Raw genomic sequence first — 20,447 nt, 5'->3', positions numbered from 1 at the left:
GGGGGCATCACAATGCCAGACTTCAAGCTCTATTACAAAGCTGTTATCATCAAGACAGTATGGTACTGGCACAAAAACAGACAATACATCAGTGGAACAGAACAGAGAGCCCAGAAATGGACCCTCAACTCTATGGTCAACTAATATTTGAGAAAGTGGGAAAGAATATCCAATGGATAAAAGACAGTCTCTTCGACACAGGGTGTTGGGAAAATTGGACAGCCACATGCAGAAGAATGAAACTGGACCATTTCCTTACACCACACACAAAAATAGACTAAAAATGGATGAAAGACCTAAACGTGAGTCAAGAATCCTTCAAAATCCTAGAGGAGAACACAAGCAGCAACCGCTTTGACCTCAGCCACAGCAACTTCTTGATAGACATATCTCCAAAGGCAAGGGAAACAAAAGCAAAAATGAACTATTGGGACTTCATCAAGGTAAAAAGCTTTTGCACAGCAAAGGAAACAGTCAACAAAACCAAAAGATAACCGAAAGAATGGGAGAAGATATTTGCAAATGTCTTAACAGATAAAGGGATAGCATCCAAAATCTATAAAGAACTTAGCAAACTCAACACGCAAAGAAAAATAATCCAATCAAGAAATGGGCAGAGGACATGAACAGACATTTCTCCAAAGAAGACATACAAATGGCCAACAGACACATGAAAAAATGCTCAACATCATGTGACATCAGGGAAATAGAAATCAAAACCACAATGAGATGTCACCTCACACTGGTCAGAATGGTTCATGTTAACAAGTCAGGAAATGACAGATGTTGGCGAGATTGTGGAGAAAGGGGAACCCTCCTACACTGTTGGCGGGAATGCAAGCTGGTGCAGCTGCTCTGGAAAACAGTGTGGAGGTTCCTCTAAAAGTTAAAAATAGAGCTACCCTATGACCCAGCAATTGTACTACTACCCAAAGATACAAATGTAGTGACCCAAAGAGGCACCTGCACCCCAGTGTTTATAGCAGCAATGTCCACAACAGCCAAAGTGTGAAAAGAGCTCATATGTCCACCCACAGATGAACAGATAAAGATGTGGCATAAATAAATAAATAAATACACACACACACACACACACACACACACACACACACACAATGGAATATTACTCATCTATCAAAAAATGAAATCTCGTCATTTGCAATGATGTGGATGGAACTAGAGGGTATTATGCTAAATGAAATAAGTCAATCAGAGAAAATAATATGATTTCATTCATATGTGGAATCTAAGAAATAAAACAGTTCACGGAGGAAGGGAAGAAAAAATAAAACGAGGAAATCAGAAGGGAGAAAAACCATAAGAGACTCTTAATCTCAGGAAACAAACTGAGGGCTGCTGGAGGGGTGCTGGGTGGGGGGATGGGGTAATTGGGTGATTGGCAGTAAGGAGGGCACATGATGTAGTGAGCACTGGGTGTCATATGTGACTGATGAATCACTGAGCTCTATCTCCAAAAAAATAATACACCATATGTTAATTAACTTAATTTAAATAAAATACAATTAAATTAAAAGAAAAAAGAAGAGACCCTGTCCTTCTATCATGCTGGGTGGTGGCAGTGTCAAGTTTTTAAAGCAGTGGAAATAAACACAGAGTCTATCCCGGCCTGCCCCGGGCCTCTTTCCACCCTCATGCAGACCTATAAGGGCCAGCCTGGGCCCCAGCCTGCTCTCTCCTTCCTGGTGGAATTTCCCAGAAACAAAGTAACCATTCTGAGGTTACCCATGGCAGAGTGGGCAATACATTCTCAAATAATTTCTTCCTAACCACGAAAGGCTAGCACCTCCCAGCCTGTTGAGTTGGACAGGCAATCTGTCTTCATTTCTGAATGTCCCCTCAGAAGAACAAATCTGTTACACTCTGGCCAACACATTTCCAAGGAAATGAAATAATGCGATCTGACTAAAATGTCAAATTCTAATATTGAACAAGAAACGGAGTAGACGCAGCAAGAGAAGGAACATCCAGGAAAGCGTTCTGGCAATTCAGGCCAAAAGCTGCCCTCCGTGCACTTCCACGGAAATGACAGATACCCACACCCGCCCTGCATCTGTGATTCCCCCCAGAAAAGATCACCCAGCCCAGAAAAGAGCCTTCTCACAGCCAGCATGGAACGCTCCCCCCTCTACCGGCCTTCAAACTGCCGAGGTGAACATTTCAGAAGGGAAATAGAGCAGAGCCAGATTTCCCAGCCATGTGAAAACTGAGAGGGAGAAGCTTCCAGCGCCCCAGGATCCTAACCCCAGCTGATGTCTGGCTCCTCAGGCCAGGCCGCCAGGGCCCCTCTCATCTCAGCACCAGAGAAGATTTCCTCAGAGTGCAGGATGGCCCCCAAATGAGCTCCCCTCCCTCCCTAGCAAGCCCCAGCAAGTTCTTGCTGTCTGGGGAGTGGACCTGATCTCCAACCAGACCTGAGGCGTCTGAGGGATCCCCCCACCAGGCCAGGCCGGGCTGGGGAGGTATCTACCATCCTGTGCTTTCAAGTGAGAAAGATAATAATGGAAATAGCTAATATTCGTAAAGAACTGACTTAGCCTCAGTCACTGACATAAGCACTTTACACGCATTTTAAAACTGTAATTTGCATGACGTGGGTCCTATTGTCCCCATTTGACAAGCATGGCAACAGGCCCTTTACTCCTTTATAAAAACCAAACACTTCCCAGGTAAACAGTGGAATGGACATGGCCTCTGGAGCTCAGGATGCCTCCTACTAATTCAATACACCCTGATTCAATACATTTCTTCTTGGAATGGATCTGCTACGGAGTCAGGGCATTAAGGGACGAAGAGATCAGCTTCCTAGAGCAGCAAGAGTCCGATTCTGGGGGCGACGTCATGGAATCCATGGCGCTCAGACGTAGGCCAGCAGCTGAGGTGGATTAAGCTTGGCCCCTTCTATCTTCCTTTTCTCCACAGGCCTGTAGATGGTGGGGGTTGGGGTCCCACCCCATCCCCTCCTAGAAGCTTCCACCCTCTCCCCTTCCTGCCCAGCCACATCTCAGAGAGTGCAGTGGCCAGGGCTGTCTCAGTCTCCAACGGGATGGGTGATTTATGTCCTTTTATTCAGCAAGCAGCTTTGTACAGAATGGACGAGACATGCTGAATGTCACCAGGCAGGGGCAGGGACGCTGTGCAGAATCCCAATGAAGCCTTTTCGGCCTGGACAAAATGGCACCGGTGACTTTTTTATTGTGTGTGTTCTCTGGTGGGCGTAAGGAAGAGGCAGCAGATGCTCAGAGGTGGTGGGAGAACTGGCTTGAGTGGCAGGGAACCCCCCCGAACCCCAGCATCTGGCTCCCCTGTGAGTGCCTGCCCCCTTCCTGCCTCCCATCTCCCACGGACACCCTACAGGAGACAAGCCAGGCAGGCGGCAACTCGGACGTGGGTGAAGAGGTTCCCTTCGGTGCTGTTTCCGTGCAGAGGCTGGGTGTGCCGGCAAATAAAGCACAAGGGTCCGAGGCACCCACTGGGGCGGAGGGGGCTCAGCTCTACACTCCACTCTCCTGACACCCCTAGGCCTGCGGGAGGTTCCCTGTCTCCCTGTCCACCCTCCTCTGCTCATCTCTCCCACTGACACCAGGGTGTGTGAGTTCCCCTGAGGCCACGGCCACGCCTGCTCCTCCCTGCCCCCATCCTGTACTCGCAGGGATGCCCAGCACAGCCTCATTCCCAGCCTGGAGCAGGCACTGCGTGTTTGTGGCAGGAACTGTGAGCTCCTGGCTCTGGAGCCTGCGGGCTGCTCTGGGATGGCCCAGTGGCCTGACAAAGCATGGCCTTGACCTTTAGGGCGAACGATTCTGCAACCATCCCAGTGTGAGACAGTGACACCGAGGAATACATAAGATCTCAGAGTCACCGGAGTTGAAGGGACCTTGGAGATCGCACAGCCCGACCCTCTCGCTCGCTTTCCCGGTAAGGAAACCGAGGCCCAGAGGAGGCCTCCCAGCACGAGAGGAGCAGAGCCAGGCTTCAGAGCAGGCCCTGTCAGGAGCAGCTCTCTCTTGCCACCACACTGCCCCCTCATCCCTAGCCTGCTCCCCACCTCAGCTGCCAGCCTGGTCCCAGGCTCCCAGCGGCGCCCCTCCCCACGGGGGCTGCCTGTCTCCAGCCCACACACTCGTTCTCCCAGGGAGGATGGCAATTAGTTAGCATAGTGCTGCCGGGCGCCCGCACCACCGGGGCTGCCGGAAAACTGCGCGATCCCAGTGTGCCAGGTCACCGTGGACCTCGCAGGTGAGAATTTCAGGGCCAGGCCACAGGGCGACTGGGGAGGGCAGAGGAGACACAGTCAGTCAGGGCTGGGAGTGAAGCAGGAAGCCCCAGAGCAGAGAGACAAAGCAGGGTCCCCCAGGGCCACGGGGAGCCAGGAGAATGAAGCACTGAGGAGAAACAGGGCAGTGGGGGGGGGAGTGGAATGGGGACAAAAGCAGATGAAAAGGCCAGAGAGATGAGCTAGATGGACGGAAAGCCTGTGCGAAAGGAGACAGAGAAAACTTGATCTTTCTCCTCTTTCTATCATTTCCTCAGGGTCTCCCTTCAGGGCACCCTACGCAGCAGGGCTGATGCTGAGGAGAAAGGGGGGGTGGCGAGGGAGAGGGAGAAGAAAGGAGGAGGAAGGAAGCACACTTATCCTTTCATTTTCCTCTGCAAGACCCTCCCTCAGAGCATCTCAAGCACTAGTGGGGGAGGGGCTGGTTGTCCAAATGGAGGGGGGGACTGAGTTCCATCAACTAAGGGGCATCCTGGGATTTCAAGGTCCCTCACATATGTCCAAGCCCCTGCTCTTCGGACTGTACTCAGTTAGACTGAGTGGATTCAGGAACGTGACAGGGATTCCAGAGGACAACGGGATGACCCCTCATAATCCAGCCCCCTCCAGTCCACGGGCAGAGAACCGCAGGCCCCCAGGGCAGGGACTTGTCCAAAGACACAGCACCAAGACTACTGCGTAAACAGAAGCCAGGTCTCCGAGCTCCCGCTCCGGGCACAGTGACAATCTTGCCAGTCAGGCTACTCCCAAACCCTCGGGCAGGAGACCCCTGTCCCTCCTACAGCAGCCCCTTACTGCTCCAAGAGCAAGACGAAAGGGAGAGATTGTTTCAGAACCCCCGAGAAACACGTCTGCTGACTTCCCAGGGAGAGGCTTCCAACAGCATGGTGACCTTCAAGAAGGGGGTCTGGAGCAGACTTTATGGGGCCTCACCCTCTCTCTCTGCCAGGGGCAAGGTGGCTTTGAGGCCCCAAGGATGCCACCCCAGACCTGGGGGCTCTCACCTGCCCATGCCTCCACGTGAACAGAGCCAAGAGCACCAGTGAAGCCAAGCCCACATCCTGCCCACATCTGTTGATCTTGGTGGTAAATGTATGTTTATGGAATCACTGTATTTTCTTGCTCTAAAACCCTTCCATCTAACTCCCTTTTCCTGACTTGTGTTTGCCTCCACCAATATGAAACTGAACCCACATGGGGAGCAAGACAGCTAGTGGGGGCTCAGGGGCTGGGCAGACGGCAGCAAGGTGGTGGGCTGAGGGTCTGTTCACCAGGCAGAGATAGTCCCTGTGTAGACCCAGTCCTTCTCTCTGGCCCCACAGGGTAGCAGGGAGGGTGGCCTTTTCGTCTCCTTCGACCATTTCTATACCCCTGGTGCCTTCAGTGGGACCCAGCCTGGAGCCCGCTCAGTAAATGCAGGACCCCAGCAGGGGGAAACAGAGGCTGGTCAAGATACAGCAATGGGCCCAGACTTCAGGGTTCCTGTTCCCTCCCCTGTGTCCTGTGGGACCCTGGGCCATGCGTGGGGAGAGGGGCACTCACTCCAGCACATCGTGGTTGAACTGCTTCTTGCTGTTGCCTAGAAACTCCCCGATCATCTGCCGGCTGAGGCCCTTGCGCTGGAGCAGGAAGTGGGCCACTCCGATGGGGGTGTTGGGGATGAAGCCTCAGGAGATCAGGAACTGGATGCCTTTGTCTGGGTTTCTGGGGGTGGGAGTGGAGGTGGGAAGAAGAAGTAGAGAGTGAGCCAAGGCTATCCACGACTTCCTTCCTCCCTTTCTTCCAACCCAGGGAAGCTACAGAAGTTCCTGGAAGTTTCTGGGAAGAATTCCATCTAAAAGCCAGGATTCCTTCTGCTGCAGACGGCCTCCTTGTCCCAGGGGCTTCACCTAGGAACCTTGTCTTCCTGAACACCCCCACCCCCCAACCTAATACACACACAGGAGTGAAGATAGCATGGGGAGAGAAGGAGTTAGGTCTGGCAGACGAAGAGAATTTCAAAGCAAGTGGAGAGGTTTCTTTTTGTCTTCCCTGAAAGGCCCGGAGGCTTGCCACGAAGGCCCTTCCACCCTGTCTGTGTTCTGTCATCTGTATGCAGTACTCGCCCCAGAAGCAGGGCTCTGGGGAGCAGAGGGGAGGTCTCCTACCGCACTGGCCACAGGGACACAATAATCCTGCTCTCCATCATTCACTTTCTCAAGTTCTAGTCTCTACGTGTGGATGTAGGTACTGTGTTTTTAGGCAAATGTGCTCACAGTATGGCCTGCAAATCCATGCTGTTCCCTGAACTGTATCTGACTGGTTCAGGAGAAGCTAAGTACAGAAACAGAGAGCAAGCGTTTAGAACCATTTATAGCACTCTGACATTTTTGGGATAACCAAGCATGTGATTGTTTTTCTAGGAACTCATTTTTATTGCATTTCACAAAAGTATCAGCCACCACTTAGTGGGTGAAAACCCAGACTGGTCCTTTACTACAGAGAGTTTGAGAACCACTGTCTTGAGGGATCCCAGGGTCTGCGTGAGTGTGAGCTCACAACTCGCCTTACTTGTGTGAGCCTGCTTCTTTTCTGTAAAACGGCATAACAAGGCCATCTCTAGATATTGTTCGGAAGTTTGCAGATGTTTTATGTAAGGTGAGCCGGGAACAGTAGCTGTTCCTCCCTGGAATAGAAGTTTCTGGAGACCAGGGCATGTGTCCTCCTCATCTCCATGGTCAACGCGCGCGGCATTCAATAAGTGACAGTTGAGTGAATAAGTGAACGGACACGTGGCTGGGAGAGATGTTCAATCTCCTGTCTTGGGGCTCTGAAGGAAGGGGTGAACAGAGGGTGGAGATGGGATTTCCACGGGAGGGGTGCATGTACACTGCTGGCCCCCGGCTCTCTACATTCTAGTTGCAAGGACAGTTCTGGCTGGGGCTCTGGCTGGGGACTCTGAACCAAAACCCTTGTTCATTTTCCTGCTTTCCTTCTCCTGTTCACTTCTGTGCCACCTCTGTGTCCTTGTCACCGTCCCCTTTTATCCCCGCCCCTCTCCTGCCTTTTACCTGGATTCCTTGTGCTCCTTCTCTTCTTTCTCACCCACCCAGACCCTCCCTTGCCTTTGCTCGTTTTCCTCCTTGCTCCATCCTTGACGTCATCCCCCTGAGACGATGCTGTTTCCTTGGCTTCGGGTCTGCCTGAAGGATTTCGTCTCAATCCTCATACGATCTGGACTATTACTTAATACTGCATTTTCTTTTCAATTCCCTCACTTTTCAAGCCCTAGTAAGCAGGAATAGTGCTGAAAGCATGGGCTTGATGTGTTGTTTTGTCCCTAATCCTGAACATAAATTTGTGAACCATTAAAAAGAAAACGTACATCCCTACCCAGCACCTCCAGGAGCAGGTGCGGCACAAATGTCACCAGGCAGGGCGCTGGGATGATGCGGGAAATCAACCCATACCCTGCTCACCTGTCATTGTAGCCCCTGCCCCTTCCCCGCCGACCAAGAGCTTCCCGGGTCTCCCCAGAGCTCCCGAGTCGGTGCTCACTCACATGTTGAAAAGGTTGAGGCCGATGCGGTAGAGCCATTTGCGCAGGATGTCCATTGAGAGCGTGGGCGACTTGCAGCTGGCGGGGTTCTCTCAGTGGTAGCGCGGCAGGCTCAGAATCATGGCCTGCAGGGCCTCCTTGGAGGCTGAGGCTGAGGCTTCTGAGCTCGACTTGGCCAACTTGGTGGACGTGCTGCTGCTGCTCAGGGGCTCCGAGTTGTCGCCAGCCTAAGCCTCAGTCCCTTTCCCCACCTCCCCAGTCCCCTCCTCCGCCACCTGTGCCTCCGCCGCCACCGTGGCCCCCTCCACCAGCGCCTCCACAGCAGCCCCAGGAGGGTGGGTGCTCGGGGACCCGCTGGCTCCGGCCTCTGCGCAGGTGTTTTCGGCGGGCACGTCCCCCTGAGCCGCGGTTGTGGCCACGGAGGCCTCCTGCCCCGGGCCTCTCCCTGCTCGGCTTTGCCGGCCGCGGGCTCCGCGGGGCCTGGGCCGTCTGTGTGCCCAGACAGTTGGCCACCGTCAGAGCCGTGGCGGAGAAGACAGAGATGTTCTGGTTGGCGATCTGCACGGTGACGTCCCGGAAAGCCATCATGAAGGTACTGCCTTGGCCCTGGGGCAGGCCGGCGGCCTTGGCAGTCTCTTACCCCGCGCGGGCGCGGGCGCGGGCGCGGGCCGGGCACTGTCGAGCTCCCGCATCTAGGCCTCTAGGCCTGGCGGCCCCGCGCCCGCGTGCAGGGCCTGGTGGAGCTGGTAGGCGCCGCTCTCCTGGGGGGAGCACATGGTCTTGAGGCTCCAGGTGCTGAGCGCGTCGTATATGGACTTGACCAGGGACTGCACCTGCTCAGTGAAGGAGTTCTCCAGCTCGGTGAGCATGCCCGCGAAGGTGGGCGGCAGGGAGGGCGAGCGCACCAGTGGCAGCCCCATGAGGCCGTAGCCCTCCATGAGCACCTTCTCGGCCGCCAGGCTCTCAGCAGTGGGCGCGCGGACTTTGCACAGGGAGATCCGTCGCGGCAGGCGGCTCTCCAGGAGCGAGTTGCGGATCTTCTTGAAGTTCTTGCTGAGCTGGTACTGGCGGAAGGCGGTTTGGATGGTGCAAGCGGCGCGCCGGGACATGAGGTGGCCCCCGTACTTGTGTTCTAGCATTTCAATCTGTGGCAAGAACAGGTAGGAGGAAGAGCGCGGTGAGGCCTGGGGCGGGGGAAGGGGGGGGTGCAGGGGGACTAAAGGGCCAAAGTCTGAAACTCCAGCATGTCATGGCCTGGGATACCAGATCCTTGTCAAGACTCCTAGATGTGTAGGATATAGGACTGGCTTCCCAGCGGTTGGCGATTTCCGGGGGGCGGGAGGTGGAGTGGGCAGAGGTCAGGGTGTTGCATTTGGAGATCAGATAGCTGTTTGTTTCAAAGCGTTCATATCAGAGATCTGTATGTAAGTCCTTATAGGGGAAATACACGGGATCTTGAGTTTGTATTAAAATACTCCATCAAAAAAACTGGAACCGTTAGAGGAAACAATATTAACGAAAATTGTTGGAACTGGGGGGTAGTTATCTGAAAGTTTACTACACTATTCTTTCTACTTGTGTGCACATTTAAAACAATAACAAATTAAAAATTAAACAGGAATGCTTAAAAAATAATGCTGCTCCTCCCGTTCACCTTTCTTCCTCATCACTGCATTGCGGAAATTCCCAACCCTGGGATCATCATAAGGGGATGACTGGGGATTGATCAACGTGTTCCTAATACCCAGCCCAAGGGCTGGCACATAGTAGATGCTCAATAAATGTGAATGTAATAGATGGAGGACAGAGGAGTGGGTGGACAGACATTTTAAGAGTGGGAGTCCCTCCAGGCTACCATAATTTGGGCGCCCCATATTATGGGTGCCCCATAATTTGGGCCACCTCTGTTCCCAACAACAGGAGCTGTACAATCAGGGCAGGGCTGGGTGGGGCTGGTGGGCACATGCTACCTCACGTGGGCAGTGTGAACCCAGGAAAACTTGGGGCAAGGGACTGGTGTTTCTTCAAGGCCCTTACTCGCCTCCTTCCAGCTCTGTCCTCCTGCTGTGGCCATTTCTCCCCGTCATGTGGCAATGCTCTCACTCTTTCTCCCTTATTGAAACCTCTTAGAAAAGAACCAGAGAGACTTTCCCCCTGTGGCCAATAACCTTTAGCCACATTGGCTCACCAGCCACTGCAGGTGGAGTGACTGCCTCTCACAACCTTAGCAATCCGCTGAGTTCCCTCCCCATGGGTGCCCCCCTACCCCCGGACCAACAGAGGCATCCTTCTAGCCCAGGAAAACTGACAGGCACAACCCCAACCCCCACGACGATCCCGGGTAAAATGGCATGACATCAATCCTATCTTCGGTTCTTCTGTCTCACCATTCAGGGCCCTTCCCCATCCCCAGACCTAGTGGCCTTATGCTTTCTATCTTCCTCAGTCTGGCTGTCCTCTCTGAAAATAGGGGGGGGGGAAGCTGAATCTCACTAAGATTAGAGTGGCCAGTAGGTATCCTAAGTTCAGCTGCTTGACATTCCAAGCTGAGGCCCTTAGTCACAGCTACCTAATGTTCTCTGCCACATGGTAGTTTGGCCCTTTGAGGCCAACAGGAGAGTGACTCTGATACTTCACCTTCTTTTAAAGGGTTCACCTGATTAGGTCAAGCTGCCTGGGGTGATTTTCCTTTGATTCACTTAAGGTCAACTGAGTGGTAACCTAATCAGAGGAGGGATACCTTATTATGCCCTCTAGTCCCACAGCACTTCCCATGGAAGGGAATTATACGGATGTGCGCACTAGGGGGGCGGGAATCTCGGGCTGTCTGAGTTCTGCCTCCTGGAACGTTCGGACTGTTGCCTACAGGGTTTCATCATGTACCCAGGATCTCCAGAGAAAGAGAAACTCCTGATATCTCAAAGGCATTTCGTTATTGCTTTCACAGAAATCACATCAGAGGGGAGAGATCACTGTGGCTCAGCTCAGTGTCCCCGCAGAACTCTGGCAGGTTCCCTGAGGTCTGGAATGGCCAATTGGCCTTAACGAGGCAGGAGAGCCCTCCAAGGTGCAAACTGATGGGAGGTGACCACTTAATTGCCTCCTTCTGTCAATTTCTGTCTGGAGGACCAGGAGAAACAGACACCAGGCAGAGATTCTTACTTCTTTCTAACCTGGCCTACTCACGCTTTGAGGGAAACACTAGGCCCAAGAGCATTCTCTTCAGGTTATGAGATGCTATTGGCAACAGAGGGAAGGTATGAAACCCCATTGCCTGAAATGCTTCCAGAATGGGAAAGATGTCCATTTCCCTAGCACAGTATCATCCTACCTGGAGAGAGAAGGCTGAGCTAAGCCGAGGAGACCTCTACCAGCCTGTGTCCTAGTGTCACCCAAGCAGAGAAGAAAACCAGATTTTGAATATCTTGAATCTATTCCCATCAAGTTCTCCACTAGACTGTAAGCCCCACGAATGCACAGACTCTGCCATGTTCACTCCTTTATCCCCAGTGCTTAGAGAGCACCCAGCACACAGTAGGACTTCAGTGGATATTTACTGAATACATTAAAGAATTAATTGCAAAGTTATCTTTGTGACTCTCAAAAACCCCCCTAACTTAACCCATAACTTTCTTCTCCTGGAACTGATGTATTTCACTTGCATTTCCGAACTCTACTGTGTCACTGGCTCCTTTCCACCTGCCTACAGACCCTCCCAGATCTCCCCAGGCTAAAACATAACTCCTCTTGACTTCACTGCTCTGGGGCACTGGCCCAGGCTCTTTTTCTCTGTTTGCCACCAGACCTCTTGGAAGACTAGTCTATACCCTCTGCCTCCTTCCATGAACAAGTGCCAAACAGCCAACCCAACCCTGTGTGTGCCGACTCCTCAGGGTCTGTCTCCTGCACCCATCAGTCTTCTAAAGTGACTCTCAGGAAGGTCACCAGAGACCTTTAATCATGAAACCTGATGGTCCGTCCTTCACTCTCCTTCTGCCCCTTTTCCACAGTTCTTGGTGTGTTTATCACCTTGAGACTCTGTCCTCAGCTCTCACCACCCAGTCTACCTTGGTCTGTCTGCTTCCATAGCCCTTTCATCCTATATTCTGACCGCGAAACCCCTACGCATGTCAGTTATGAGTCCCACGTGGGCCATCTTCCACTCTGCAGACACATCTGAGCCCTTCCGGACATTCCATAACTGCCATGTTGGACGTCGTCAGAGCAGCCTCTGGTAAGTGATAATTAGGCACTAATTAAGAGGGCAGCTGTCTCAGGCAGAGCCTTTGTGGCAACATCTACAGGCTAATGTCTTCTCACTTCCTATGTGAGAACCTTGTTTCCTATCATAACTTCACTCTACTTTAATGGACTGATGAACAAGCCTTAGGAGAGATACTCAGGCCCAGATCTGCTTCTTCCCGGCTGGTTGACCTTGAGCAAGTTTCCTAACATCTCTGATTCTCCACTTTCTTATCTGTTAAATGAAACTAATCCTGCTTATCCTGTACCTTGTTATGAGATTTGAACTGTTTGTATAGCGCTTGGCACATAATAGGTATAGAGTAAGTGGTAACTTGATGACAATGATGATGATGGGAATGACTCTCAAATTTCCATTCCTAGGCTTGATCCTAGACTTGCATTTCCAACAACCCACGGATCCCCCTGTACACCTATACAAAGTCCCTGTCTTCCCCCACCTCCCTAAACCAGCTCTCGAGGACTTCTTTTTTTGCATACAGAGCCTTGGCTGTTACATTCTCCAGGCTGGGAAACTTGCATTTGACCATGGGTTCTCCTTCACCCCGGCCTCTGCATTTGTCAGCCTCAAAGCCTTTATTCCACGCCCCCCCACACCAATACCTTTTGCATCAACCTGACCCGACTGTTGCCATGTGAGGCTGTCTTTGGCTCCCCACTTGGACCCTCTGGCAACCTCCCCACTGCCTTCCTGCTTCTTGTTCACACCTACCATCCACCCTACATGACCGTGATCAAGGATCTTGAAGAGCCGATGTGAACACAGGCTTTGCGTTGCTTGAGAGCATCAACCAGAATAAGTAGAAGTGTTTCCTGCTGGCCTTCCGACCCTGAGCAATCTGGCCTCCGCCTCCCTCCCATCTTCTACTCCTACGCCAAGCCTGCGTACACACTGGCTGGACTCCTGCGCTTCCCCCAGCCCACGCTAGGCTTTCCTGCCCTGAACATTGGCTCAGCCTTGTCACTCAGTCTGCAACATTCTTCCCTTTCTTCAAGACCTGCCTCCAATGTGCTTCCTCTGTGAAGCCTTCTCAGTCCCCCAACCCGACGGGGATATTTATCTAACCCACCCTTCTCTCCTCTTCACCGACCCCAACTCGAACAGAGCAGAAGTTATTCAAGCCCTCTGATCCATGCCCAGCACCCAGCACAGAGCCTGGCAAGGAGCAACTGCTCACTGTGGTGTTTGAATCCAATTGTTGGATCTTCTCCGTTTGTTCCAGCACATTTAACACAACCATCTCCCATTTATTCCAGCCTTGTGCCTGCTGCAACCCCCGCCTGCACTCTCCCCCACTGTTTCTTACCCGTCCTTTATGGCCCACGCTCTGTAGCCCCACAAACTGTACCTTACAGACAGGATGGTATTATGTCTTTACATTCCTAGGGCCCAGCATCGAGCTGGAGCCATGGCTGGGGCTTAATAAATGTTTGCAGACAGGAACTAAACTGAACTCTCTCCTATATCCCAGGGAAAATAAAAATCTAGGCTCTCTTCCGGATCTGGGCTTGGAGTAAAATGCTGCATTCTCCCCTTTCCCTCCACTATCTCGCCCCCAACCAGGGCTCGGGAACTTGGCAGGGTCCCAGATCAGCTCTGTCTACCCAGCCAGGTCCTCCCAAGCGCCCTAACACTTTTCTTTTTTTAACCGGTGCCAGATTAGAGAGCTAAGAGAGATGGACACGGGGGTGGGGGAAAGTGGGGGGTTGGCCCAGGGAGGGGAGGTCTCTGGGCCCACCGGCCTAAGAGCAGCTCAGCTCACTTCTCTCTAAACCCCATGGATCATGGATAATTGTAGCCTCGCCTCCTCCCAAGAGAGCAATCTCTCAGCTTCTGCCAGGAGAAGCGGTGGAGGGGGGCTTGGGGGGCTCTGTCTGTCTAATGAGCCTCTCAGTGTTAATTAGAACATGCTCCCTCTTTTCAAGTTGCTGCCACAGCCGGCCGAGGAAGGCCGCAGAGAGAGGGCCGCCAAGTCAGGCTGGGAGAGGAAGAGCAGCTAGCTGGGGGGTGGGAGGGGCGGCAGTGCTGGGGAAGGAGGGAGCCAGCCCGAGGTGGGCGGTGGCTTTCACATGTGAGCGAGGATTTCCTCTGATCCAAGATTTCCCAGCTGAGAATGTTTAAGCATTACGTGGAATGAGCCTGCAGAACTTGGCAAGGGAAGGCTTCCAGGAGGCTTAGGGGCAGACAGTAGGGGTGGGAGCGGGGAGAAGCTCGGAGATGCTAATGGCGGCCCCCAGGGGAAGCTGGCCTGCGCCTAGCACCTGTCGGGATGGGACCCCTGCGTCTTCCCTGTGTTCCCACCTCCCTGTCTGCTGTCCAAAACACAGAAAGTGCTCGACACAACAGGGCACTGAGGCCTGCCTAGGAGTAAGGATGCTCTTGGGAAACTCTCTGGGCCCCAGCCAGCTAGGGTTGGGGGATACTAATGACTCTGCTCCACGTCAGTCACAGAGACTGCCTCAGGGAGAGCTGCTGCTGTGGGGAGCCTGCTTTGAACCCCAGATTGGGCTCCTCGCTGTCACCAGTGCTCCCACAGCACGCCGTCCACCGCTTCCTTGGAACCTACTCCTTTGCTGCTCTTGTGAAAGACTTGGGATAAAATCAAAGACTGTGAGTCCCAGTCTTGGCTGGACTGCGGACACACACTTAGGGATGTGTCCTTGGGTGAGTTACTTGTTACGGCTAAGCCTCAGTCCCCTCATTCCTCAAATGGGGGTAGCAGTAGTCCCTAGCTCACTGAGATAGCCTGCAGATCTGGGGAGATAATGCATAAGAAATGCTTAGAACCTCGTCTGGCCCAGATTAGGGCTGTTAGTGCTACTTAGTACCCGCTACATGTCAGCGCCCACCCCTGGAGCGAGCTCCCTGAGGCCTGGAACTTCGTCTTTTGTAGCGCGGTGGCCCAGGCCTTGCACATAGCAGCTGTGCGATAGTGCTCCCTGAATTGGATGCAGGTGGACAGAAGGACAACCCTTGACTGGCATTGCCTTCACCATCATTTGAAGGCTGGCCCCTGATGCCGTCCAGGGCCATGGTGGGACTCTCACCTTCAGAGGAAGAACGAGTATTAGATATTCCAGAATAACCTCTTGTTTCTTTAATGAGGAAACTGAGACCAGAGAGTTGGAAACATAATCAACCACCTCTCCCCTTGAGAGGGTGATCACCTCACGGATGAGGCTGGACCCCAAGGCTCGGGTAGGGGAGATCACTTGTAGAAAGGACTGCTGTCCAAAAAAGAAAACACGACTTCCACCCAGGACCTGACGTGGGGTCAAGGCCTGGCTGCTACGGATGACCGCCACATGGTCCCCTGGCTTGGATGGTACAGAGACCATGCCATTTGGACATCCCACATGGGCTCCAACAGGGTCCTCCTCAGCAGAGGCACACAACAGGATCCGAACTCCCTCGAGAGCAAGGATGAATGTGGAACTCACTCGGCTGCCCTATGCATCCTCCCCACACCACTTTCCTAAAGGACCCCCTAATAGGACCTACATGTTCTTTGTCCCCGGATGTTGTAACCTCAAGGACCACTGTGAGATAAAGCGACAGAGCTGAGGGCGGAGGGAACGGAGGACAGGAGAAGCCAGACTGGAGGACCTCCCCACTGTGTGAGTATGAGGAGAGGCCTTGGAGGCTGGGAAGCAGGGATGTCCGGGGGGCGGACTCATTCATTCTTTCATTCATTCATTCGTTCGTTCTTTCATTCATTCATTTGTTTGTTCTTTCACAGCTGTGTTCCTCCAGTGTGAAGCATGTCTTAGGCACCAGGGACTATGCGGGGTGCTGGGAAGCAAAGGTGGGCAAGAGCTGTATATCATCTAACACACAGCTCTGAGCAGTGCTCAGTCCCCACAGAGACTACAAAGGTTTTCTGTGCACAGTCTGCTCGACTCCGTGACAGCCCTGAGAACGACATAGTCCCTGCCTTTATGGGTGGGACAGCTCTCAGGTGGCACAGAGTCATCAGAGGGGCACTCCGTGAAAGCACACAGCCAGGCTCAGGGATCCTGAGCTGAGATGCGGAGTATGAGCAGAGATCTCCCCAGTGACGTGTGCTGGAGGGACAAGTGGGGAGTATTCCCAGCAAAGGAAATAAAATCTGCCAAGGCCCGGAGGCAAATGACAGCACAGAGGTCTGAGCAAGGCAAGTGGGAATGGCTGGAAACCCACTTGGGAGCGGGGCAGGAGACGGAGTTGTGTCTGGTGGTAGGAGACCTTGGAGAAGTCTTTGTCCTGCACACGGAGAGGAGCCATGCAAGGCTTTCAGACAGATACCGTGATCAGATGTGCTCTCCAAGAGGGCTCAGTGGCAGCGTGGAGATCAGTTTGGAGGAAGCACAGCTCCAAGTAGGGGAATGTGTGGCCTCCCCCGCCCAGGGGCTCAGGCAGGAGAGGATGGTGGCCTGCCCTGGGGTGGGAGTGGTGGGGGTGGCAGGAGAGGGTGGGAATTGGGGAAATAGTTAAGATGTAGCAGCAGTGGAGGTTGGGTTGGAGCAGATGTGGAGGAGCGAGAAGCCACAGAAACTGCCTAGGATTCTGGACTGGCTGATGGAGCAAGACCAGCAGTTGGTGGACTAGGGAGATAATGACTGTCCAAGATCCTTCCAGTCCAAGTGCTACAGTATTTGTGCAACTGGTGGGACTGACAGAATCAGAATACCATATCCTAGATCTCAAGGAAACCCAAAGCAGAGCCAGGTCCTGGCCCCAGGTCTTATGCCCCTCTCCCTCTTCAGCTCCCTTAGTATTTTCCCCTTTTCATCCCTGAGCATCTTCTTCATGTCAGGAACTGTGTCAGGCACTGGGGATAAAATGATGAATTTTATTTAGTCATGCATCCTGCCTTCAAGGAGTGGTCAGATCAACAGGGAATGAGGATATAGGACTGAAGGGCTATGACTGGGAACGGCTGGGTGTGGGAGGGTCACAGAGAAGGGACATCCAACACAGGCTTGGGAGGGCAGGGAAAGCTGCCAGGAGGAGGAAAGAAAGCCACAATTCTGTCTCAAAGTAAAATAAAGAGTAATTGAGGCCAAGTGCCAAGTGAGGAGGGGAGCATGAATGTTAGCGGTAAAGGCAGAGGGAACAGCATGTACAAAGCCCCAAAGAGATAGGAGGCAAAGGAGACCCAGAGAAGTTAAGCAGCCTGCCAGGGGTCACACAGTTCATTTGCAGAAGAGACAGAAATTGAGTTCAGTCTCTTATGAATGTGTGCCGCATATTTAATCACTTTTCTCTAACCCCTCACTTTTTGCCCTCTTCCTACCTCCCTCCCATCTATGCTTGACCCAGATACTCAATCCAGGGGAGTGGGCTGTTCCCCGAGGCTGGGTTCACTCAACACAAAGGCTCCTGTCACACCCTCTGCCAACCCTCCCGCACCTTTCCCACCCCACTCCTGTTGGTCCGACATGCAGAACCGTCTATCAGAATGATGTGCACTAAAAAAAGGTCCATGATACCGATCAGAGCAACTCTCCATCTGCCATCGTCGCTCAGAATTAAACTAATTCTCCCGCCCAAGTTGAAGCACAGGTTTCCCTCAGTTTTATTGGCCCGATACTCCTTATAACGAACTACACTCTCTTTGGGGGCCAGTAGGGACCATTTTCTTCTTGTTACCTCACCCTCTTGTTGCTTTTCACACCATAGTTATCCAAATATTATTCACTCAATGAGCTCTTCCTATGTCCAAGACCCTCTGCTAGGTGCTGGGGGAACGGTACGAAGATGGACGGGAGAAGGTCTCTGTCCTCAAGGAGCACAGTCTTGTGGAACCGAGGCGACATCTTCCCTGGGCCAACTGACCAGCTACATCATACTGTAGTGTTGCAGATGGACTGTCTGCCAACCCCTGCCTGGGCATTCCCAGTAACACAAACTCACTACCTCACAAGCAAGGCCTTCTATATTTTTAACAGCTCTAATTGTTAATTGAGCTAAAAGCTTCCTTTCCTATAGCTTTCTTATGTTAGTATCACTATTTTTGTCTGGAATAATAAAAAATATATCTAATCCCTTTTTCACATGCCAGCTCTTCCATATTTAAAACTTGTTTTCGTGTCTACAATTTCTCCATATGAATCCAGTCAATCCTCTTTTCCTTCTTGGGAGAACCTTGGAATCCTCAGCATTCTTACTTGCTTCTTAAACACATCCCCAAGAATCAAGGATGGGCTCCAGATAGGCCCTGACCAGGAACCAGTGTGGGGCTCTAGCCAGCTGCTTCCTTATCCAGGGGGCTTTATCTACCCTGCTGTGCACTGCTGGACTCACTTTGGCACCTGATTTCCTGGTTATTGACTCCTTTTGAACTTACAGTCAACGGAAGCCCTAAGGTCTCTCTCCCAGGGCCAAGCCTGCCCATCTTGTACAAATGCTGTGGGCTTTTCAAAGCTAAGAGAACTTTAGATGTTTTTCCCTATTTCATTTGTACTTTTTCATTTAAATCTTTATGTCTGGATAAGATTTTTACAAAATCTTGGATTCTGTCACCGAGGTATTTGCTGTCCCCTTTCAGCCTTGTGTCATCAGAAATTAGTGCCTTGTCAAAACCCGTCGAACAGAACAGGACCAAGGACAGCACACCACTCACCTCCCCCAGGAATTGGCCTTGATGGAAAAAACAACTTTTTTTTTTTTTTTTTAAGAATTCTGTTTGAAAAGAACCCACTTGACTATATTGTCATCTACTCTGCTTCCTCTCTTGCTCACATATCGATCAAGGGGGATTTTTTAAATACTTTGCTGACAGCCAGATGTTCCACCTACAGCTGACCTTGATGCAGAAGGAAAGAAGTGAGGTTGGTATGGCCTGACTCAGTCTTAGTGATCTTCCTACTAGCTATCCTTCCTAAGACTGACTTTGCCCATTGAGTTAAAGAATGCTTCTTTAGAACCTACACACTATAGAGCTAGAAGGGACCTTGGAGATGATTCAAGGTCTAATGCCCAATTTTGCTGATGAAGAAACTAGTGCCCAGAGTGCATAACTGGCATTCCCAAAGTCACAGAGTTAACTAGAGCAAGACCAAGGATTGGATCCTATGTCTCCGGCTCCAAGTTCAATGCTCTTTCTTAACAATATCTAGTCACGGGGCACCTGGGTGGCTCAGTGGGTTAAGCCTCTGCCTTCGGTTCAGGTCATGATCTCAGGGTCCTGGAATCGAGCCCTGCATCGTACTCTCTGCTCAGCGGGGAGCCTGCTTCCCCTTCTCTCTCTGCCTGCCTCTCTGCCTACTTGTGATCTCTCTCTCTCTGCCAAATAAATAAATAAAATCTTAAAAAAAAAAACAATATCTAGTCATGATGTTTTTCTCTAAGCATATGTACATAAGTACACACACACACACACACACACACACACACACACACACACACGGGATTTGTTCTCCAGTAGGGGAGCTTTGGTTAATCCAGGGAATCCTCAATCTCCTTGGAGGAGACCATTCTCTTAGCACCTCATTTTAACCTGTGTGTGCCTACACACGGAGCTTGTCCTTTCCATGGACACGTAAGCGAGGCTCTCACTTTTTGCCCAGAGAACAGTGGGCCACCTGCCTCAAGGTCTGGGGGTGGGGCAGTTTAAGCTTCTGGCTCACTGCGAGAGGAACAGGGCCCTGAACACAGTACCAAGGGGATTGGCATTGCAAAGGTGTGACCCCTGCCAAGGAGAGGCTGGTTCCTGACAAACTGGGCTCCAGGGACGGGCTGAAGACAGCTCCATCTGGGAGAAGTCGTGGCGAAAAAAGTGTGCCTACAACAGAGGTGGGCCCAAGTGGGGAGATCCCTGGTACCCTGGATAGCCCCCGAAGGCAGGGCCCTCTCACACCTATCCCGCCCCCCTCGGAGGCCCTGGGTACCTGTTTATTCTTTAGGTCAAGGGAGAGCTCATAATCGGAGGCGTTAGGGGCATGGGAGCAGAGCACCATCGCCAGGGCAAGCTGGTGCCGGCCTGGGGAGGCCACACGGTGGGAGCCAGCCCTCAGGGAGGCACCCCCCTGCCCCCGGCCGGTCCTTCTCCTGCTGCAGCTCCTGGGATTGAGCCTTCGGGGCATGGGCACTGGGTCTGCCGGCTGCCACCGCCGCCGCTGCCACCACGGAGTCCTCCATGCCCCCACCGGCCTGGGTGCAGGAGCCATCGTTGTGAAAAAAAGGCAACCGTGCTCGGTTAGGGGAGAGCGGGACAGGGTGCATGTGAGTGCGGGGGTGAGGAGAGAGACTGGGCACTCCGGCCTGACCTTTGGGGCACTGATGGGCCTTTCTGGCGGTGGGGACTCGTGGGGGTGCCTCCTGCCATCACCTCTAGGGAGGGGCTGCCTTGGCAGGGGAGAGCTGCAGGC

General features: G+C 52.5%; 1 pseudogene; it reads right to left on the bottom strand.

Annotated features, from left to right (window-relative positions):
• Positions 1 to 5,768: 5,768 nt before the first annotated feature.
• LOC116583974 lies at positions 5,769 to 20,217 on the bottom strand (annotated as a pseudogene).
• Positions 20,218 to 20,447: the final 230 nt, after the last annotated feature.

The sequence above is a fragment of the Mustela erminea genome, unplaced genomic scaffold (genome assembly GCF_009829155.1).
Source record: "Mustela erminea isolate mMusErm1 unplaced genomic scaffold, mMusErm1.Pri scaffold_39_arrow_ctg1, whole genome shotgun sequence".
In the NCBI taxonomy this organism is placed as follows: domain Eukaryota; kingdom Metazoa; phylum Chordata; class Mammalia; order Carnivora; family Mustelidae; genus Mustela; species Mustela erminea.
Note: the sequence above shows the minus strand (reverse complement) of the source record. Positions and strands in the feature narration are given on the sequence as shown.